The sequence below is a fragment of the Camelus bactrianus genome, chromosome 2, assembly GCF_048773025.1.
Source record: "Camelus bactrianus isolate YW-2024 breed Bactrian camel chromosome 2, ASM4877302v1, whole genome shotgun sequence".
Classification (NCBI taxonomy): domain Eukaryota; kingdom Metazoa; phylum Chordata; class Mammalia; order Artiodactyla; family Camelidae; genus Camelus; species Camelus bactrianus.
The window spans coordinates 4,526,631-4,549,966 of record NC_133540.1 but is presented as its reverse complement, the minus strand read 5'-3'; positions in this window follow the sequence as shown (position 1 = coordinate 4,549,966).

The following is a 23,336-nucleotide window of genomic DNA, read 5'->3' as shown; positions in this document are numbered from 1 at the left end:
AGCTCGCACTTCGAGGGACTCGGGTAACACACTCGAAGGGCTCCTAGGAGAACCCGGGTGCTGCAGACAGAAGACGGAACCTCCCCACACTCAGAATTCCGGAACACGGGTGACTGTGTGGGTGAGGTTTAGGGCTGCTCTCCACGCAGTTTCCTGGTGTCACAGGTGTTCCCTCGCAGGGGGAAGTCCGCTAATTACCTCCCCTGTCCATGGGGAGGCACTAGATGCTACCTGCGTTTCCAGCCCTACCTCGCGTTTCCCCGGCTGCCCGCACTGGGAGGGACTCGGGGAAGACTCTCGAAGGGCTCCTAGGAGATCCCGGGTGCTGCAGACAAAAGACGGAACCTCCCCACACTCAGAATCCCGGAACATGGCTGACTGTGTGGGGGAGGTTCGGGGCCGCCCTCCACGCTGCTGCCTGGTGTCACAGGTGTTCCCTGGCAGGGGGAAGTCCGCTAATTACCTCCCCTGTCCATGGGGAGGCACTAGATGCTACCTGCGTTTCCAGCCCAACCCTTGCCTTTCCCGGCAGCCCGCACTTGGAGGGAATCGGGGAACACACTAGAAGGGCTCCTAGGAGATCCCGGGTGCTGCAGACAGAAGACGGAACCTCCCCACACTCATATTCCGGAACACGGGTGACTGTGTTGGTGAGGTTTAGGGCCGCACTCCACGCAGCTTCCTGGTGTCACAGTTGTTCCCTGGCAGGGGGAAGTCCGCTAATTACCTCCCTTGTCCATAGGGAGGCACTAGATGCTACCTGCTTTTCCAGCCAAACCTCCGCCTTTCCCCGGCAGCCCGCACAGGGAGGGACTGGGGGAAGACACTCGAAGGGCTCCTAGGAGATCCCGGGTGCTGCAGACAAAAGACGGAACCTCCCCACACTCAGTATCCCGGAACATGGCTGACTGTGTGGGGGATGTTCGGGGCCGCCCTCCACACAGCTGCCTGGTGTCACAGGTGTTCTCTGGCAGGGGGAAGTCCGCTAATTACCTCCCCTGTCCATGGGGAGGCTCTAGATGCTACCTGCGTTTCCAGCCCAACCCCTGCCTTTCCCGGCAGCCCGCACTTGGAGGGAATCGGGGAACAAAATAGAAGGGCTCCTAGGAGATCCCGGGTGCTGCAGACAGAAGACGGAACCTCCATACACTCATATTCCGGAACACGGGTGACTGTGTTGGTGAGGTTTAGGGCCGCACTCCACGCAGCTTCCTGGTGTCACAGTTGTTCCCTGGCAGGGGGAAGTCCGCTAATTACCTCCCTTGTCCATAGGGAGGCACTAGATGCTACCTGCTTTTCCAGGCAAACCTCCGCCTTTCCCCGGCAGCCCGCACAGGGAGGGACTGGGGGAAGACACTCGAAGGGCTCCTAGGAGAACCCGGGTGCTGCAGACAGAAGACGGAACCTCCCCAAACGCAGAATTCCGGAACATGGAATACTGTGTTGGGGAGGTTCGGGGCCGCCCTCCACGAAGCTGCCTGGTGTCACAGGTGTTCCCTGGCAGGGGGAAGTCCGCTAATTACCTCGCCTGTCCATTGGGAGGCACTTGATGCTACCTGCGTTTCCAGACTAAACCCCGCCATTCCCCGGCTGCCCGCAATGGGAGGGAATCGGGGAAGACTCTCGAAGGGCTCCTAGTAGATCCCGGGTGCTGCAGAGAGAAGACGGAACCTCAACACACTCAGAATTCCGGAACACGGCTGACTTTGTGGGTGAGGTTTAGGGCCGCCCGGCACGAAGCTTCCTGGTGTCACAGGTTTTCCTTTGCAAGGGGAAGTCCGCTAATTACCTCCCTTGTCCATGGGGAGGCACTTGATGCTACCTGCGTTTCCATACTAACCCCCCCAATTCCCCGTCTGGCCGCAATGTGAGGGACTGGGGAAGACACTCGAAGGGCTACAAGGAGAACCCGGGTGCTGCAGACATAAGACGGAACCTCCAAACACTCAGAATTCCGGAACACGGCTGACTGTGTATGTGAGGTTTAGGGCCGCCCCCCACGCAACTTCCTGGTGTCACAGTTGTTCTCTGGCAGGTGGAAGTCCGCTAATTACCTCCCCTGTCCATGGGGAGGCACTAGATGCTACCTTCGTTTCCAGCCCTACCTCGCGTTTCCCCGGCTGCCCGCACTGGGAGGGACTCGGGGAAGACTCTCGAAGGGCTCCTAGGAGATCCCGGGTGCTGCAGAAAAAAGACGGAACCTCCCCACACTGAGAATCCCGGAACACGGCTGACTGTGTGGGGGAGTTACGGGGCCGCCCTCCACGAGGCTCCCTGGTATCACAGGTGTTCCCTGGCAGGGGGAATTCCGCTATTTATCTCCCTTGTCCATGGAGAGGCACTAGATGCTACCTGCTTTTCCAGCCCAACCCCCAACTTTCCCCGGCAGCCCGCACAGGGAGGGACTGGGGGAAGACACTCGAAGGGCTCCTAGGAGATCCCGGGTGCTGCAGACAGAAGACGGAACCTCCCCACACTCAGAATTCCGGAACACGGCTGACTGTGTGGGGGAGGTTAGGGGCCGCCCTCCACGCAGCTGCCAGGTGTCACAGGTGTTCCCTGGCAGGGGGAAAGCCGCTAATTACCTCCCCTGTCCATGGGGAGGCACTAGATGCTACCTGCGTTTCCAGCCCAACCCCCGCTTTTCCCCGGCTGCCCGCACTGTCAGGGACTCGGGGAAGACTCTCGAAGGGCTCCTAGGAGATCCCGGGTGCTGCAGACGAAAGACGGAACCTCCCCACACTCAGAATCCCGGAACACGGCTGACTGTGTATGTGAGGTTTAGGGCCGCCCCCCACGCAACTTCCTGGTTTCACAGGTGTTCCCTGGCAAGGGGAAGTCCGCTAATTATCTCCCTTGTCCTTGGGGAGGCGCTACATGCTACCTGCTTTTCCAGGCCAACCCCCGCCTTTCCCTGGCAGCCCGCAATGGGAGGGACTGGGGGAAGACACTCGAAGGGCTACAAGGAGAACCCGGGTGCTGCAGACATAAGACGGAACCTCCCCACACTCAGAATTCCGGAACACAGCTGACTGTGTGGGTGAGGTTTAGGGCCGCCCTCCACGCAGCTTCCTGGTTTCACAGGTGTTCCCTGGCAGGGGGAAGTCCGCTAATTACCTCCCCTGTCCATGGGGAGGCACTAGATGCTACCTGCGTTTCCAGTCCAACCCCCGCCTTTCCCCGGCAGCCCGCACTGGGAGGGACTCGGGGAAGAGAGTCGAAGGGCTCCTAGGAGATCCCGGGTGCTGCAGACAGAAGACGGAACCTCCCCACACTCAGAATTCCGGAACACGGCTGACTGTGTGGGTGAGGTTTAGGGCCGCCCCCACGCAGCTTCCTGGTCTCACAGGTGTTCCCTCGCAGGGGGAAGTCCGCTAATTACCTCCCTTGTCCATGGGGAGGCACTAGATGCTACCTGCGTTTCCAGCCCAACCCCCGCCTTTCCCCGGCAGCCCGCACTGGCAGGGACTCGGGGAAGAAACGAGAAGGGCTCTTGGAGATCCCGGGTGCTGCAGACAGAAGACGGAACCTCCCCACACTCAGAATCCCGGAACACGGCTGACTGTGTGGGGGAGGTTCGGGGCCGCCCTCCACGCAGCTGCCTGGTGTCACAGGTGTTCCCTGGCAGGGAGAAGTCCGCTAATTACCTCCCCTGTCCATGGGGAGGCACTAAATGCTACCTTCTTTTCCAGCCCTACATCGCGTTTCCCCGGGCTCCGGCACTGGGAGGGACTCGGGGAAGCCTCTCGAAGGGCTCCTAGGAGATCCCGGTTGCTGCAGACAAAAGACGGAACCTCCCCACACTCAGAATCCCGGAACATGGCTGACTGTGTGGGGGAGGTTCGGGGCCGCCCTCCACACAGCTGCCTGGTGTCACAGGTGTTCTCTGGCAGGGGGAAGTCCGCTAATTACCTCCCCTGTCCATGGGGAGGCTCTAGATGCTACCTGCGTTTCCAGCCCAAACCCTGCCTTTCCCGGCAGCCCGCACTTGGAGGGAATCGGGGAACAAAATAGAAGGGTTCCTAGGAGATCCCGGGTGCTGCAGACAGAAGACGGAACCTCCCTACACTCATATTCCGGAACACGGGTGACTGTGTTGGTGAGGTTTAGGGCCGCACTCCACGCAGCTTCCTGGTGTCACAGTTGTTCCCTGGCAGGGGGAATTCCGCTAATTACCTCCCTTGTCCATAGGGAGGCACTAGATGCTACCTGCATTTCCAGGCAAACCTCCGCCTTTCCCAGGCAGCCCGCACAGGGAGGGACTGTGGGAAGACACTCGAAGGGCTCCTAGGAGAACCCGGGTGCTGCAGACAGAAGACGGAACCTCCCCAAACTCAGAATTCCGGAACATGGAATACTGTGTTGGGGAGGTTCGGGGCCGCCCTCCACGAAGCTGCCTGGTGTCACAGGTGTTCCCTGGCAGGGGGAAGTCCGCTAATTACCTCCCCTGTCCATTGGGAGGCACTAGATGCTACCTGCGTTTCCAGACTAAACCCCGCCATTCCCCGGCTGCCCGCAATGGGAGGGAATCGGGGAAGACTCTCGAAGGGCTCCTAGTAGATCCCGGGTGCTGCAGAGAGAAGACGGAACCTCAACACACTCAGAATTCCGGAACACGGCTGACTTTGTGGGTGAGGTTTAGGGCCGCCCGGCACGAAGCTTCCTGGTGTCACAGGTTTTCCTTTGCAAGGGGAAGTCCGCTAATTACCTCCCTTGTCCATGGGGAGGCACTTGATGCTACCTGCGTTTCCATACTAACCCCCCCAATTCCCCGTCTGGCCGCAATGTGAGGGACTGGGGGAAGACACTCGAAGGGCTACAAGGAGAACCCGGGTGCTGCAGACATAAGACGGAACCTCCAAACACTCAGAATTCCGGAACACGGCTGACTGTGTATGTGAGGTTTAGGGCCGCCCCCCACGCAACTTCCTGGTGTCACAGTTGTTCTCTGGCAGGTGGAAGTCCGCTAATTACCTCCCCTGTCCATGGGGAGGCACTAGATGTTACCTTCGTTTCCAGCCCTACCTCGCGTTTCCCCGGCTGCCCGCACTGGGAGGGACTCGGGGAAGACTCTCGAAGGGCTCCTAGGAGATCCCGGGTGCTGCAGACAAAAGACGGAACCTCCCCACACTCAGAATCCCGGAACATGGCTGACTGTGTGGGGGAGGTTCGGGGCCGCCCTCCACGCAGCTGCCTGGTGTCACAGGTGTTCCCTGGCAGGGGGAAGTTCGCTAAATACCTCCCCTGTCCATGGGGAGGCACTAGATGCTACCTGCATTTCCAGCCCAACCCCTGCCTTTCCCGGCAGCCCGCACTTGGAGGGAATCGGGGAACACACTAGAAGGGCTCCTAGGAGATCCCACGTGCTGCAGACAGAAGACGGAACCTCCCCACACTCAGAATCCCGGAACACGGCTGACTGTGTATGTGAGGTTTAGGGCCGCCCCCCACGCAACTTCCTGGTGTCACAGGTGTTCCCTGGCAAGGGGAAGTCCGCTAATTACCTCCCTTGTCCTTGGGGAGGCACTACATGCTACCTGCTTTTCCAGGCCAACCCCCGCCTTTCCCTGGCAGCCCGCAATGGGAGGGACTCGGGGAAGAGTGTCGAAGGGCTCCTAGGAGATCCCGGGTGCTGCAGACAGAAGACGGAACCTCCCCACACTCAGAATTCCGGAACACGGCTGACTGTGTGGGTGAGGTTTAGGGCCGCCCCCACGCAGCTTCCTGGTCTCACAGGTGTTCCATCGCAGGGGGAAGTCCGCTAATTACCTCCCCTGTACATGGGGAGGCACTAGATGCTACCTGTTTTTCCAGCACAACCCCCGCATTTCCCCGGCAGCCCGCACTGGCAGGGACTCGGGGAAGAAACTAGAAGGGCTCTTGGTGATCCCGGGTGCTGCAGACAGAAGACGGAACCTCCCCACACTCAGAATTCCGGAACACGGCTGACTGTGTGGGGGAGGTTCGGGGCCGCCCTCCACGCAGCTGCCTGATGTCACAGGTGTTCCCTGGCAGGTGGAAGTCCTCTAATTACCTCCCCTGTCCATGGGGAGGCACTAGATGCTACCTTCGTTTCCAGCCCTACCTCGCGTTTCCCCGGCTGCCCGCACTGGGAGGGACTCGGGGAAGACTCTCGAAGGGCTCCTAGGAGATCCCGGGTGCTGCAGACAAAAGACGGAACCTCCCCATACTCAGAATCCCGGAACATGGCTGACTGTGTGGGGGAGGTTCGGGGCCGCCCTCCACGCAGCTGCCTGGTGTCACAGGTGTTCCCTTGCAGGGGGAAGTCCGCTAATTACCTCCCCTGTCCATGGGGAGGCACTAGATGCTACCTGCGTTTCCAGCCCAAACCCTGCCTTTCCCGGCAGCCCGCACTTGGAGGGACTCGGGGAAGACACTCGAAGTGCTCCTAGGAGATCCCGGGTGCTGCAGACAGAAGTCGGAACCTCCCCACACTCAGAATTCCGGAACACGGCTGACTGTGTGGGGGAGGTTTAGGGCCGCCCTCCACGCAGCTGCCAGGTGTCACAGGTGTTCTCTGGCAGGGGGAAAGCCGCTAATTACCTCCCCTGTCCATGGGGAGGCACTAGATGCTACCTGCGTTTCCAGCACAACCCCCGCCTTTCCCCGGCTGCCCGCACTGTCAGGGACTCGGGGAAGACTCTCGAAGGGCTCCTAGGAGATCCCGGGTGCTGCAGACAAAAGACGGAACCTCCCCACACTCAGAATCCCGGAACACGGCTGACTGTGTATGTGAGGTTTAGGGCCGCCCCCCACGCAACTTCCTGGTTTCACAGGAGTTCCCTGGCAAGGGGAAGTCCGCTAACTACCTCCCTTGTCCTTGGGGAGGCACTACATGCTACCTGCCTTTCCAGGCCAACCCCCGCCTTTCCCTGGCAGCCCGCAATGGGAGGGACTGGGGGAAGACACTCGAAGTGCTACAAGGAGAACCCGGGTGCTGCAGACATAAGACGGAACCTCCCCACACTCAGAATTCCGGAACACAGCTGACTGTGTGGGTGAGGTTTAGGGCCGCCCTCCACGAAGCTTCTTGGTTTCACAGGTGTTCCCTGGCAGGGGGAAGTCCGCTAATTACCTCCCCTGTCCATGGGGAGGCACTAGATGCTACCTGCGTTTCCAGTACAACCCCCGCCTTTCCCCGGCAGCCCGCACTGGGAGGGACTCGGGGAAGAGAGTCGAAGGGCTCCTAGGAGATCCCGGGTGCTGCAGACAGAAGACGGAACCTCCCCACACTCAGAATTCCGGAACAAGGCTGACTGTGTGGGTGAGGTTTAGGGCCGCCCCCACGCAGCTTCCTGGTCTCACAGGTGTTCCCTCGCAGGGGGAAGTCCGCTAATTACCTCCCCTGTCCATGGGGAGGCACTAGATGCTACCTGCGTTTCCAGCCCAACCCCCGCCTTTCCCCGGCAGCCCGCACTGGCAGGGACTCGGGGAAGAAACAAGAAGGGCTCTTGGAGATCCCGGGTGCTGCAGACAGAAGACGGAACCTCCCCACACTCAGAATCCCGGAACACGGCTGACTGTGTGGGGGAGGTTCGGGGCCGCCCTCCACGCAGCTGCCTGGTGTCACAGGTGTTCCCTGGCAGGGAGAAGTCCGCTAATTACCTCCCCTGTCCATGGGGAGGCACTAGATGCTACCTTCTTTTCCAGCCCTACCTCGGTTTCCCCGGCCTCCCGCACTGGGAGGGACTCGGGGAAGACTCTCGAAGGGCTCCTAGGAGATCCCGGGTGCTGCAGACAAAAGACGGAACCTCCCCACACTCAGAATCCCGGAACATAGCTGACTGTGTGGGGGAGGTTCGGGGCCGCCCTCCACGCAGCTGCCTGGTGTCACAGGTGTTCCCTGGCAGGGGGAATTCCGCTAATTAACTCCCCTGTCCATGGGGAGGCTCTAGATGCTACCTGCGTTTCCAGCCCAACCCCTGCCTTTCCGGGCAGCCCGCACTTGGAGGGAATCGGGGAACAAAATAGAAGGGCTCCTAGGAGATCCCGGGTGCTGCAGACAGAAGACGGAACCTCCATACACTCATATTCCGGAACATGGGTGACTGTGTTGGTGAGGTTTAGGGCCGCACTCCACGCAGCTTCCTGGTGTCACAGTTGTTCCCTGGCAGGGGGAATTCCGCTAATTACCTCCCTTGTCCATAGGGAGGCACTAGATGCTACCTGCTTTTCCAGGCAAACCTCAGCCTTTCCCCGGCAGCCCGCACAGGGAGGGACTGGGGGAAGACACTCGAAGGGCTCCTAGGAGAACCCGGGTGCTGCAGACAGAAGACGGAACCTCCCCAAACTCAGAATTCCGGAACATGGAATACTGTGTGGGGGAGGTTCGGGGCCGCCCTCCACGAAGCTGCCTGGTGTCACAGGTGTTCCCTGGCAGGGGGAAGTCCGCTAATTACCTCCCCTGTCCATGGGGAGGCACTAGATGCTACCTGCGTTTCCAGACTAAACCCCGCCATTCCCCGGCTGCCCGCAATGGGAGGGAATCGGGGAAGACTCTCGAAGGGCTCCTAGGAGATCCCGGGTGCTGCAGACAGAAGAAGGAATCCCCCCACACTCAGAATTCCGGAACACGGATGACTGTGTGGGTGAGGTTCGGGGTCGCCTCCACGCAGCTTCCTGATGTCAGAGGAGTTCCTTTGCAAGGGGAAGTCCGCTAATAACCTCCCCTGTCCATGGGGAGGCACTAGATGCTACCTGCGTTTCCAGACTAACCCCCGCCTTTCCCCGGCTGCCCGGAATGGGAGGGACTCTGGGAAGACTCTCGAAGTGCTCCTAGGAGATCCCGGGTGCTGCATACAGAAGACGGAACCTCCCCACACTCAAAATTCCGGAACATGGGTGACTGTGTGGGTGAGGTTTAGGGCCGCAATCCACGCAGCTTCCTGGTGTCATAGGTGTTCCCTCGCAGGGGGAAGTCCGCTAATTACCTCCCATGTCCATGGGGAGGCACTAGATACTACCTGCGTTTCGAGCACAATCCCCGCCTTTCCTCGGCTGCCCGCACTGAGAGGGACTCGGGGAAGACTCTCGAAGGGCTCCTAGGAGATCCCGGGTGCTGCAGACAAAAGACGGAACCTCCCCACCCTCAGAATCCCGGAACACGGCTGACTGTGTGGGAGAGGTTCGGGGCCGCCCTCCACGCAGCTGCCTGGTGTCACAGGTGTTCCCTGGCAGGGGGAAGTCCGCTAATTATCTCCCTTGTCCATGGGGAGGCACAAGATGCTACCAGCTTTCCCAGCCCAACCCCCGCCTTTCCCCGGCAGCCCGCACAGGGAGGGACTGGGGGAAGACACTCGAAGGGCTCCTAGGAGAACCCGGGTGCTGCAGAGAGAAGACGGAACCTCCCCACACTCAGAATTCCGGAACACGGGTGACTGTGTGCGTGAGGTTTAGGGCCGCCCTCCACGCAGCTGCCTGGTGTCACAGGGGTTCCCTGGCAGGGGGAATTCCGCTAATTAACTCCCCTGTCCATGGGGAGGCACTAGATGCTACCTGCGTTTCCAGCCCAACCCCTGAATTTCCCCGACAGCCCGCACTTCGAGGGACTCGGGGAACACACTCGAAGGGCTCCTAGGAGAACCCGAGTGCTGCAGACAGAAGACGGAACCTCCCCACACTCAAAATTCCGGAACACGGGTGACTGTGTGGGTGAGGTTTAGGGCCGCACTCCACGCAGCTTCCTGGTGTCACAGGTGTTCCCCGGCAGGGGGAAGTCCGCTAATTACCTCCCCTGTCCATGGGGAGGCACTAAATGCTACCTGCGTTTCCAGCCCAACACCCGCCATTCCCCAGCAGCCCGCACAGGCAGGGACTGGGGGAAGACAGTCGAAGGGCTCCTAGGAGAACCCGGTTGCTGCAGACAGAAGACGGAACCTCCCCACACTCAGAATTCCGGAACACGGCTGACTGTGTGGGTGAGGTTTAGGGCCGCACTCCACGCAGCTTCCTGGTGTCACAAGTGTTCCCTCGCTGGGGTAAGTCCGCTAATTACCTCCCATGTCCATGGGGAGGCACTAGATGCTACCTGCGTTTCCAGCCCAACCCCCGCCTTTACCCGGCAGTCCGCACTGGGAGGGACTCGGGGAAGACACTCGAATGGCTTCTAGGAGATCCCGCGTGCTGCAGACACAAGACGGAACTTCCCCACACTCAGAATTCCGGAACACGGCTGACTGTGTGGGTGAGGTTTAGGGCCGCTCTCCACGCAGCTTCCTGGTGTCACAGGTGTTCCCTGGCAGGGGGATGTCCGCTAATTACCTACCCTGTCCATGGGGAGGCTCTAGATGCTACCTGCGTTTCCAGCCCAACCCCTGCCTTTCCCGGCAGCCCGCACTTGGAGGGAATCGGGGAACAAAATAGAAGGGCTCCTAGGAGATCCCGGGTGCTGCAGACAGAAGACGGAACCTCCCTACACTCATATTCCGGAACACGGGTGACTGTGTTGGTGAGGTTTAGGGCCGCACTCCACGCAGCTTCCTGGTGTCACAGTTGTTCCCTGGCAGGGGGAATTCCGCTAATTACCTCCCTTGTCCATAGGGAGGCACGAGATGCTACCTGCTTTTCCAGGCAAACCTCCGCCTTTCCCCGGCAGCCCGCACAGGGAGGGACTGGGGGAAGATATTCGAAGGGCTCCTAGGAGAACCCGGGTGCTGCAGACAGAAGACGGAACCTCCCCAAACTCAGAATTCCGGAACATGGAATACTGTGTGGGGGAGGTTCGGGGCCGCCCTCCACGAAGCTGCCTGGTGTCACAGGTGTTCCCTGGCAGGGGGAAGTCCGCTAATTACCTCCCCTGTCCATGGGGAGGCACTAGATGCTACCTGCGTTTCCAGACTAAACCCCGCCATTCCCCGGCTGCCCGCAATGGGAGGGAATCGGGGAAGACTCTCGAAGGGCTCCTAGGAGATCCCGGGTGCTGCAGACAGAAGAAGGAACCCCCCCACACTCAGAATTCCGGAACACGGATGACTGTGTGGGTGAGGTTCGGGGTCGCCCTCCACGCAGCTTCCTGGTGTGACAGGAGTTCCTTTGCAAGGGGAAGTCCGCTAATAACCTCCCCTGTCCATGGGGAGGCACTAGATGCTACCTGCGTTTCCAGACTAACCCCCGCCTTTCCCTGGCTGCCCGGAATGGGAGGGACTCTGGGAAGACTCTCGAAGTGCTCCTTGGAGATCCCGGGTGCTGCATACAGAAGACGGAACCTCCCCACACTCAAAATTCCGGAACATGTGTGACTGTGTGGGTGAGGTTTAGAGCCGCAATCCACGCAGTTTCCTGGTGTCACAGGTGTTCCCTCGCAGGGGGAAGTCCGCTAATTACCTCCCATGTTCATGGGGAGGCACTAGATGCTACCTGCGTTTCGAGCAAAATCCCCGCCTTTCTTCGGCTGCCCGCACTGGGAGGGACTCGGGGAAGACTCTCAAAGGGCTCCTAGGAGATCCCGGGTGCTGCAGACAAAAGACGGAACCTCCCCACACTCAGAATCCCGGAACACGGCTGACTGTGTGGGGGAGTTACGGGGCCGCCCTCCACGAGGCTCCCTGGTGTCACAGGTGATCCCTGGCAGGGGGAATTCCGCTATTTATCTCCCTTGTCCATGGAGAGGCATTAGATGCTACCTGCTTTTCCAGCCCAACCCCCAAAATTCCCCGGCAGCCCGCACAGGGAGGGACTGGGGGAAGACACTCGAAGGGCTCCTAGGAAAACCCGGGTGCTGCAGACATAAGACGGAACCTCCCCACACTCAGAATTCCGGAACACGGCTGAGTGTGTGGGGGAGGTTCGGGGCCGCATTCCACGCAGCTGCCTGGTTTCACAGGTGTTCCCTGGCAGGGGGAGTTCCGCTAATTACCTCCCCAGTCCATGGGGAGGCACTAGATGCTACCTGCGTTTCCAGCCCCACCCCCGCCTTTCCCCGGAAGCCCGCACTGGGAGGGACTAGGGGAAGACTCTCGAAGGGCTCCTAGGAGATCCCGGGTGCTGTAGACAAAAGACGGAACCTCCCCACCCTCAGAATCCCGGAACACGGCTCACTGTGTGGGAGAGGTTCGGGGCCGCCCTCCACGCAGCTGCCTGGTGTCACAGGTGTTCCCTGGCAGGGGGAAGTCCGCTAATTATCTGCCTTGTCCATGGGGAGGCACAAGATGCTACCTGCTTTCCCAGCCCAACCCCGGCCATTCCCTGGCAGCCCGCACAGGGAGGGACTGGGGGAAGACACTCGAAGGGCTCCTAGGAGAACCCGGGTGCTGCAGACAGAAGACGGAACCTCCCCACACTCAGAATTCCGGAACATGGGTGACTGTGTGGGTGAGGTTTAGGGCCGCCCTCCACGCAGCTGCCTGGTGTCACAGAGGTTCCCTGGCAGGGGGAATTCCGCAAATTACCTCCCCTGTCCATGGGGAGGCACTAGATGCTACCTGCGTTTCCAGCCCAACCCCTGCCTTTCCCCGGCAGCTCGCACTTCGAGGGACTCGGGTAACACACTCGAAGGGCTCCTAGGAGAACCCGGGTGCTGCAGACAGAAGACGAAACCTCCCCACACTCAGAATTCCGGAACACGGGTGACTGTGTGGGTGAGGTTTAGGGCTGCTCTCCACGCAGTTTCCTGGTGTCACAGGTGTTCCCTCGCAGGGGGAAGTCCGCTAATTACCTCCCCTGTCCATGGGGAGGCACTAGATGCTACCTGCGTTTCCAGCCCTACCTCGCGTTTCCCCGGCTGCCCGCACTGGGAGGGACTCGGGGAAGACTCTCGAAGTGCTCCTAGGAGATCCCGGGTGCTGCAGACAAAAGACGGAACCTCCCCACACTCAGAATCCCGGAACATGGCTGACTGTGTGGGGGAGGTTCGGGGCCGCCCTCCACGCTGCTGCCTGGTGTCACAGGTGTTCCCTGGCAGGGGGAAGTCCGCTAATTACCTCCCCTGTCCATGGGGAGGCACTAGATGCTACCTGCGTTTCCAGCCCAACCCTTGCCTTTCCCGGCAGCCCGCACTTGGAGGGAATCGGGGAACACACTAGAAGGGCTCCTAGGAGATCCCGGGTGCTGCAGACAGAAGACGGAACCTCCCCACACTCATATTCCGGAACACGGGTGACTGTGTTGGTGAGGTTTAGGGCCGCACTCCACGCAGCTTCCTGGTGTCACAGTTGTTCCCTGGCAGGGGGAAGTCCGCTAATTACCTCCCTTGTCCATAGGGAGGCACTAGATGCTACCTGCTTTTCCAGCCAAACCTCCGCCTTTCCCCGGCAGCCCGCACAGGGAGGGACTGGGGGAAGACACTCGAAAGGCTCCTAGGAGAACCCGGGTGCTGCAGACAGAAGACGGAACCTCCCCAAACTCAGAATTCCGGAACATGGAATACTGTGTGGGGGAGGTTCGGGGCCGCACTCCACGAAGCTGCCTGGTGTCACAGGTGTTCCCTGGCAGGGGGAAGTCCGCTAATTAACTCCGCTGTCCATGGGGAGGCACTAGATGCTACCTGCGTTTCCAGACTAACCCCCGCCATTCCCCGGCTGCCCGCAATGGGAGGGAATCGGGGAAGACTCTCGAAGTGCTCCTAGGAGATCCCGGGTGCTGCAGACAGAAGACGGAACCTCCCCATACTCAGAATTCCGGAATACGCAGACTGTGTGGGTGAGGTTTTGGGCCGCCCCCACGCAGCTTCCTGGTGTCACAGGTGTTCCCTCGCAAGGGGAATTCCGCTAATTACCTCCCCTGTCCGTGGGGAGGCACTAGATGCTACCTGCGTTTCCAGGCAAACCCCCGCCTTTCCCCGGCAGCACGCACTGGGAGGGACTCGGGGAAGACACTCGAAGGGCTCCTACGAGATCCCGAGTGCTGCAGACAGAAGACGGAACCTCCCCACACTCAGAATTCCGGAACACGGGTGACTGTGTGGGTGAGGTTTAGGGCCGCCCTCCACGCAGTTTCCTGGTGTCACAGGTGTTCCCTCGCAGGGGGAAGTCCGCTAATTACCTCCCCTGTCCATGGGGAGGCACTAGATGCTACCTGCGTTTCCAGCCCAACACCCGACTTTCCCCGGCAGCCCGCACAGAGAGGGACTGGGGGAAGACACTCGAATGGCTCCTAGGAGATCCCGGGTGCTGCAGACAGAAGTCGTAACCTCCCCACACTCAGAATTCCGGAACACGGCTGACTGTGTGGGTGAGGTTTAGGGCCGCACTCCACGCAGCTTCCTGGTGTCACAAGTGTTCCCTCGCTGGGGTAAGTCCGCTAATTACCTCCCATGTCCATGGGGAGGAACTAGATGCTACCTGCGTTTCCAGGCCAACCCCCGCCTTTACCCGGCAGTTCGCACTGGGAGGGACTCGGGGAAGACACTCGAATGGCTTCTAGGAGATCCCGCGTGCTGCAGACAGAAGACGGAACCTCCCCACACTCAGAATTCCGGAACACGGCTGACTGTGTGGGTAAGGTTTAGGGCCGACCTCCACGAAGCTTCCTGGTGTCACAGGTGTTCCTTTGCAAGGGAAAGTCCGCTAATTACCTCCCCTGTCCATGGGGAGGCACTACATGCTACCTGCGTTTCCAGCCCAACCCCCGCCTTTCCCCGGCTGCCTGCACTGGGAGGGACTCGGGGAAGACTCTCGAAGGGCTCCTAGGAGATCCCGGGTGCTGCAGACAAAAGACGGAACCTCCCCACACTCAGAATTCCGGAACACGGCTGACTGTGTGGGTGAGATTTAGGGCCGCCCTCCACGCAGCTTCCTTGTGTCACAGGTGTTCCCTCGCAGGGGGAAGTCCGCTAATTACCTCCCCTGTCCATGGGGAGGCACTACATGCTACCTGCGTTTCCAGCCCAACCCCCGCCTTTCCCCGGGCGCCCGCACTGGGAGGGACTCGGGGAAGACACTCAAATGGCTCCAAGGAGATCCCGGGTGCTGCAGACAGAAGACGGAACCTCCCCACACTCAGAATTCCGGAACACGGCTGACTGTGTGGGTGAGGTTTAGGGCCGACCTCCACGAAGCTTCCTGGTGTCACAGGTGTTCCCTCGCAGGGGGAAGTCCGCTAATTACCTCTCCTGTCCAGGGGGAGGCACTAGATGCTACCTGCGTTTCCAGCCCAACCCCCGCCTTTCCACGGCAGCACGCACTGGGAGGGACTCGGGGAAGACTCTCGAAGGGCTCCTAGGAGATCCCGGGTGCTGTAGACAGAAGACGGAACCTCCCCACACTCAAAATTCCGGAACACGAGTGACTGTGTGGGTGAGGTTTAGGGCCGCCATCCACGCAGCTTCATGGTGTCACAGGTGTTCCCTCGCAGGGGGAAGTCCGCTAATTACCTCCCCTGTCCATGGGGAGGCACTAGATGCTACCTGCGTTTCCAGCACAATCCACGCCTTTCCTCGGCTGCCCGCACTGGGAGGGACTCGGGGAAGACTCTCGAAGGGCTCCTAGAAGATCCCGGGTGCTGCAGACAAAAGACGGAACCTCCCCACACTCAGAATCCCGGAACACGGCTGACTGTGTTGGGGAGGTTCGGGGCCGCCCTCCACGAGGCTCCCTGGTGTCACAGGTGTTCCCTGGCAGGGGGAAGTCCGCTATTTATCTCCCTTGTCCATGGAGAGGCACTAGATGCTACCTGCTTTTCCAGCCCAACCCCCGCCTTTCCCCGGCAGCCCGCACTGGGAGGGACTGGGGGAAGACACTCGAAGGGCTCCTAGGAGTACCCGGGTGCTGCAGACATAAGACGGAACCTCCCCACACTCAGAATTCCGGAACACGGCTGACTGTGTGGGGGAGGTTCGGGGCCGCATTCCACGAAGCTGCCTGGTTTCACAGGTGTTCCCTGGCAGGAGGAGGTCCGCTAATTGCCTCCCCTGTCCATGGGGAGGCACTAGATGCTACCTGCGTTTCCAGCCCAACCCTCGCCTTTCCCTGGAAGCCCGCACTTGGTGGGACTCGGGGAAGACTCTCGAAGGGCTCCTAGGAGATCCCGGGTGCTGCAGACAAAAGACGGAACCTCCCCACCCTCAGAATCCCGGAACACGGCTGACTGTGTGGGAGAGGTTCGGGGCCGCCCTCCACGCAGCTGCCTGGTGTCACAGGTGTTCCTTGGCAGGGGGAAGTCCGCTAATTATCTCCCTTGTCCATGGGGAGGCACAAGATGCTACCTGCTTTCCCAGCCCAACCCCCGCCTTTCCCTGGCAGCCCGCACAGGGAGGGACTGGGGGAAGACACTCGAAGGGCTCCTAGGAGAACCCGGGTGCTGCAGACAGAAGACGGAACCTCCCCACACTCAGAATTCCGGAACACGGTTGACTGTGTGCGTGAGGTTTAGGGCCGCCCTCCACGCAGCTGCCTGGTGTCACAGGGGTTCCCTGGCAGGGGGAATTCCGCTAATTACCTCCCCTGTCCATGGGGAGGCACTAGATGCGACCTGCTTTTCCAGCCCAACCCCTGACTTTCCCCGACAGCCCGCACTTCGAGGGACTCGGGGAACACACTCGAAGGGCTCCTAGGAGAACCCGAGTGCTGCAGACAGAAGACGGAACCTCCCCACACTCAAAATTCCGGAACACGGGTGACTGTGTGGGTGAGGTTTAGGGCCGCACTCCACGCAGCTTCCTGGTGTCACAGTTGTTCCCTGGCAGGGGGAAGTCCGCTAATTACCTCCCTTGTCCTTGGGGAGGCACTAGATGCTACCTGCTTTTCCAGCCCGACCCCCGCCATTCCCCGGCAGCCCGCACAGGGAGGGACTGGGGGAAGACACTCGAAGGGCTCCTAGGAGAACCCGGGTGCTGCAGACAGAAGACGGAACCTCCCCACACTCAGAATTCCGGAACATGGATGACTGTGTGGGGAAGGTTCGGGGCCGCACTCCACGCAGCTGCCTGGTGTCACAGGTGTTCCCCGGCAGGGGGAAGTCCGCTAATTACCTCCCCTGTCCATGGGGAGGCACTAGATGTTACCTGCGTTTCCAGCCCAACCCCCGCCATTCCCCAGCAGCCCGCACAGGCAGGGACTGGGGGAAGACAGTCGAAGGGCTCCTAGGAGAACCCGGTTGCTGCAGACAGAAGACGGAACCTCCCCACACTCAGAATTCCGGAACACGGGTGACTGTGTGGGTGAGGTTTAGGGCCGCCCTCCACGCAGTTTCCTGGTGTCACAGGTGTTCCCTCGCAGGGGGAAGTCCGCTAATTACCTCCCCTGTCCAAGGGGAGGCACTAGATGCTACCTGCGTTTCCAGCCCAACACCCGACTTTCCCCGGCAGCCCGCACAGAGAGGGACTGGGGGAAGACACTCGAATGGCTCCTAGGAGATCCCGGGTGCTGCAGACAGAAGTCGGAACCTCCCCACACTCAGAATTCCGGAACACGGCTGACTGTGTGGGTGAGGTTTAGGGCCGCACTCCACGCAGCTTCCTGGTGTCACAAGTGTTCCCTCGCTGGGGTAAGTCCGCTAATTACCTCCCATGTCCATGGGGAGGCACTAGATGCTACCTGCGTTTCCAGCCCAACCCCCGCCTTTACCCGGCAGTCCGCACTGGGAGGGACTCGGGGAAGACACTCGAATGGCTTCTAGGAGATCCCGCGTGCTGCAGACAGAAGACGGAACCTCCCCACACTCAGAATTCCGGAACACGGCTGACTGTGTGGGTGAGGTTTAGGGCCGCTCTCCACGCAGCTTCCTGGTGTCACAGGTGTTCCCTGGCAGGGGGAAGTCCGCTAATTACCTCCCCTGTCCATGGGGAGGCTCAAGATGCTACCTGCGTTTCCAGCCCAACCCCTGCCTTTCCCGGCAGCCCGCACTTGGAGGGAATCGGGGAACAAAATAGAAGGGCTCCTAGGAGATCCCGGGTGCTGCAGACAGAAGACGGAACCTCCCTACACTCATATTCCGGAACACGGGTGACTGTGTTGGTGAGGTTTAGGGCCGCACTCCACGCAGCTTCCTGGTGTCACAGTTGTTCCCTGGCAGGGGGAAGTCCGCTAATTACCTCCCTTGTCCATAGGGAGGCACTAGATGCTACCTGTTTTTCCAGGCAAACCTCCGCCTTTCCCCGGCAGCCCGCAAAGGGAGGGACTGGGGGAAGACACTCGAAGGGCTCCTAGGAGAACCCGGGTGCTGCAGACAGAAGACGGAACCTCCCCAAACTCAGAATTCCGGAACATGGAATACTGTGTGGGGGAGGTTCGGGGCCGCCCTCCTCGAAGCTGCCTGGTGTCTCAGGTGTTCCCTGGCAGGGGGAAGTCCGCTAATTACCTCCCCTGTCCATAGGGAGGCACTAGATGCCACCTGCGTTTCCAGACTAAACCCCTCCATTCCCCGGCTGCCCGCAATGGGAGGGACTCGGGGAAGACTCTCAAAGGGCTCCTAGGAGATCCCGGGTGCTGCAGACAAAAGACGGAACCTCCCCACACTCAGAATCCCGGAACACGGCTGACTGTGTGGGGGAGTTACGGGGCCGCCCTCCACGAGGCTCCCTGGTGTCACAGGTGTTCCCTGGCAGGGGGAATTCCGCTATTTATCTCCCTTGTCCATGGAGAGGCACTAGATGCTACCTGCTTTTCCAGCCCAACCCCCAACTTTCCCCGGCAGCCCGCACAGGGAGGGACTGGGGGAAGACACTCGAAGGGCTCCTAGGAGAACCCGGGTGCTGCAGACATAAGACGGAACCTCCCCACACTCAGAATTCCGGAACACGGCTGAGTGTGTGGGGGAGGTTCGGGGCCGCATTCCACGCAGCTGCCTGGTTTCACAGGTGTTCCCTGGCAGGGGGAGGTCCGCTAATTACCTCCCCTGTCCATGGGGAGGCACTAGATGCTACCTGCGTTTCCAGCCCAACCCCCGCCTTTCCGCGGAAGCCCGCACTGGGAGGGAATCGGGGAAGACTCTCGAAGGGCTCCTAGGAGATCCCGGGTGCTGCAGACAAAAGACGGAACCTCCCCACCCTCAGAATCCCGGAAAACGACTGACTGTGTGGGAGAGGTTCGGGGCCGCCCTCCACGCAGCTGCCTGGTGTCACAGGTGTTCCCTGGCAGGGGGAAGTCCGCTAATTATCTCCCTTGTCCATGGGGAGGCACAAGATGCTACCTGCTTTACCAGCCCAACCCCCGCCATTCCCCGGCAGCCCGCACAGGGAGGGACTGGGGGAAGACACTCGAAGGGCTCCTAGGAGAACCCGAGTGCTGCAGACAAAAGACGGAACCTCCCCAACTCAGAATCCCGGAACATGGCTGACTGTGTGGGGGAGGTTCGGGGCCGCCCTCCACGCAGCTGCCTGGTGTCACAGGTGTTCCCTGGCAGGGGGAAGTCCGCTAATTACCTCCCCTGTCCATGGGGAGGCACTAGATGCTACCTGCGTTTCCAGCCCAACCCCTGCCTTTCCCGGCAGCCCGCACTTGGACGGAATCGGGGAACACACTAGAAGGGCTCCTAGGAGATCCCGGGTGCTGCAGACAGAAGACGGAACCTCCCCACACTCATATTCCGGAACACGGGTGACTGTGTTGGTGAGGTTTAGGGCCGCACTCCACGCAGCTTCCTGGTGTCACAGTTGTTCCCTGGCAGGGGGAAGTCCGCTAATTACCTCCCTTGTCCATAGGGAGGCACTAGATGCTACCTGCTTTTCCAGCCAAACCTCCGCCTTTCCCCGGCAGCCCGCACAGGGAGGGACTGGGGGAAGACACTCGAAAGGCTCCTAGGAGAACCCGGGTGCTGCAGACAGAAGACGGTACCTCCCCAAACTCAGAATTCCGGAACATGGAATACTGTGTGGGGGAGGTTCGGGGCCGCACTCCACGAAGCTGCCTGGTGTCACAGGTGTTCCCTGGCAGGGGGAAGTCCGCTAATTAACTCCGCTGTCCATGGGGAGGCACTAGATGCTACCTGCGTTTCCAGACTAACCCCCGCCATTCCCCGGCTGCCCGCAATGGGAGGGAATCGGGGAAGACTCTCGAAGTGCTCCTAGGAGATCCCGGGTGCTGCAGACAGAAGACGGAACCTCCCCATACTCAGAATTCCGGAACACGGCTGACTGTGTGGGTGAGGTTTTGGGCCGCCCCCACGCAGCTTCCTGGTGTCACAGGTGTTCCCTCGCAAGGTGAAGTCCGCTAATTACCTCCCCTGTCCGTGGGGAGGCACTAGATGCTACCTGCGTTTCCAGCCAAACCCCCGCCTTTCCCCGGCAGCACGCACTGGGAGGGACTCGGGGAATACACTCGAAGGGCTCCTACGAGATCCCGAGTGCTGCAGACAGAAGAAGGAACCCCCCCACACTCAGAATACCGGAACACGGATGACTGTGTGGGTGAGGTTCGGGGTCGCCCTCCACGCAGCTTCCTGGTGTCACAGGAGTTCCTTTGCAAGGGGAAGTCCGCTAATAACCTCCCCTGTCCATGGGGAGGCACTAGATGCTACCTGCGTTTCCAGACTAACCCCCGCCTTCCCCGGCTTCCCGGAATGGGAGGGACTCTGGGAAGACTCTCGAAGTGCTCCTAGGAGATCCCGGGTGCTGCAGACAGAAGACGGAACCTCCCCACACTCAAAATTCCGGAACACGGGTGACAGTGTGGGTGAGGTTTATGGCCGCACTCCACGCAGCTTCCTGGTGTCACAGTTGTTCCCTGGCAGGGGGAAGTCCGCTAATTACCTCCCTTGTCCTTGGGGAGGCACTAGATGCTACCTGCTTTTCCAGCCCAACCCCCGCCATTCCCCGGCATCCCGCACAGGGAGGGACTGGGGGAAGACACTCGAAGGGCTCCTAGGAGAACCCGGGTGCTGCAGACAGAAGACGGAACCTCCCCACACTCAGAATTCCGGAACATGAATGACTGTGTAGGGGAGGTTCGGGGCCGCACTCCACGCAGCTGCCTGGTGTCACAGGTGTTCCCCGGCAGGGGGAAGTCCGCTAATTACCTCCCCTGTCCATGGGGAGGCACTAGATGTTACCTGCGTTTCCAGCCCAACCCCCGCCATTCCCCAGCAGCCCGCACAGGCAGGGACTGGGGGAAGACAGTCGAAGGGCTCCTAGGAGAACCCGGTTGCTGCAGACAGAAGACGGAACCTCCCCACACTCAGAATTCCGGAACACGAGTGACTGTGTGGGTGAGGTTTAGGGCCGCCCTCCACGCAGTTTCCTGGTGTCACAGGTGTTCCCTCGCAGGGGGAAGTCCGCTAATTACCTCCCCTGTCCATGGGGAGGCACTAGATGCTACCTGCGTTTCCAGCCCAACACCCGACTTTCCCCGGCAGCCCGCACAGGGAGGGACTGGGGGAAGACACTCGAATGGCTCCTAGGAGATCCCGGGTGCTGCAGACAGAAGTCGGAACCTCCCCACACTCAGAATTCCGGAACACGGCTGACTGTGTGGGTGAGGATTAGGGCCGCACTCCACGCAGCTTCCTGGTGTCACAAGTGTTCCCTCGCTGGGGTAAGTCGGCTAATTACCTCCCATGTCCATGGGGAGGCACTACATGCTACCTGCGTTTCCAGCCCAACCCCCGCCTTTCCCCGGCTGCCCGCACTGGGAGGGACTCGGGGAAGACACTCGAATGGCTCCAAGGAGATCCCGGGTGCTGCAGACAGAAGACGGAACCTCCCCACACTCAGAATTCCGGAACACGGCTGACTGTGTGGGTGAGGTTTAGGGCCGACCTCCACGAAGCTTCCTGGTGTCACAGGTGTTCCCACGCAGGGGGAAGTCCGCTAATTACCTCTCCTGTCCAGGGGGAGGCACTAGATGCTACCTGCGTTTCCAGCCCAACCCCCGCCTTTCCACGGCAGCACGCACTGGGAGGGACTCGGGGAAGACTCTCGAAGGGCTCCTAGGAGATCCCGGGTGCTGTAGACAGAAGACGGAACCTCCCCACACTCAAAATTCCGGAACACGAGTGACTGTGTGGGTGAGGTTTAGGGCCGCCATCCACGCAGCTTCATGGTGTCACAGGTGTTCCCTCGCAGGGGGAAGTCCGCTAATTACCTCCCCTGTCCATGGGGAGGCACTAGATGCTACCTGCGTTTCCAGCACAATCCACGCCTTTCCTCGTCTGCCCGCACTGGGAGGGACTCGGGGAAGACTCTCGAAGGGCTCCTAGAAGATCCCGGGTGCTGCAGACAAAAGACGGAACCTCCCCACACTCAGAATCCCGGAACACGGCTGACTGGGTTGGGGAGGTTCGGGGCCGCCCTCCACGAGGCTCCCTGGTGTCACAGGTGTTCCCTGGCAGGGGGAAGTCCGCTATTTATCTCCCTTGTCCATGGAGAGGCACTAGATGATACCTGCTTTTCCAGCCCAACCCCCGCCTTTCCCCGGCAGCCCGCACTGGGAGGGACTGGGGGAAGAAACTCGAAGGGCTCCTAGGAGTACCCGGGTGCTGCAGACATAAGACGGAACCTCCCCACACTCAGAATTCCGGAACACGGCTGACTGTGTGGGGGAGGTTCGGGGCCGCATTCCACGAAGCTGCCTGGTTTCACAGGTGTTCCCTGGCAGGAGGAGGTCCGCTAATTACCTCCCCTGTCCATGGGGAGGCACTAAATGCTACCTGCGTTTCCAGCCCAACCCTCGCCTTTCCCTGGAATCCCGCACTTGGTGGGACTCGGGGAAGACTCTCGAAGGGCTCCTAGGAGATCCCGGGTGCTGCAGACAAAAGACGGAACCTCCCCACCCTCAGAATCCCGGAACACGGCTGACTGTGTGGGAGAGTTTCGGGGCCGCCCTCCACGCAGCTGCCTGGTGTCACAGGTGTTCCCTGGCAGGGGGAAGTCCGCTAATTATCTCCCTTGTCCATGGGGAGGCACAAGATGCTACCTGCTTTCCCAGCCCAACCCCCGCCTTTCCCTGGCAGCCCGCACAGGGAGGGACTGGGGGAAGACACTCGAAGGGCTCCTAGGAGAACCCAGGTGCTGCAGACAGAAGACGGAACCTCCCCACACTCAGAATTCCGGAACACGGTTGACTGTGTGCGTGAGGTTTAGGGCCGCCCTCCACGCAGCTGCCTGGTGTCACAGGGGTTCCCTGGCAGGGGGAATTCCGCTAATTACCTCCCCTGTCCATGGGGAGGCACTAGATGCTACCTGCTTTTCCAGCCCAACCCCTGACTTTCCCCGACACCCCGCACTTCGAGGGACTCGGGGAACACACTCGAAGGGCTCCTAGGAGAACCCGAGTGCTGCAGACAGAAGACGGAACCTCCCCACACTCAAAATTCCGGAACACGGGTGACTGTGTGGGTGAGGTTTAGGGCCGCACTCCACGCAGCTTCCTGGTGTCACAGTTGTTCCCTGGCAGGGGGAAGTCCTCTAATTACCTCCCTTGTCCTTGGGGAGGCACTAGATGCTACCT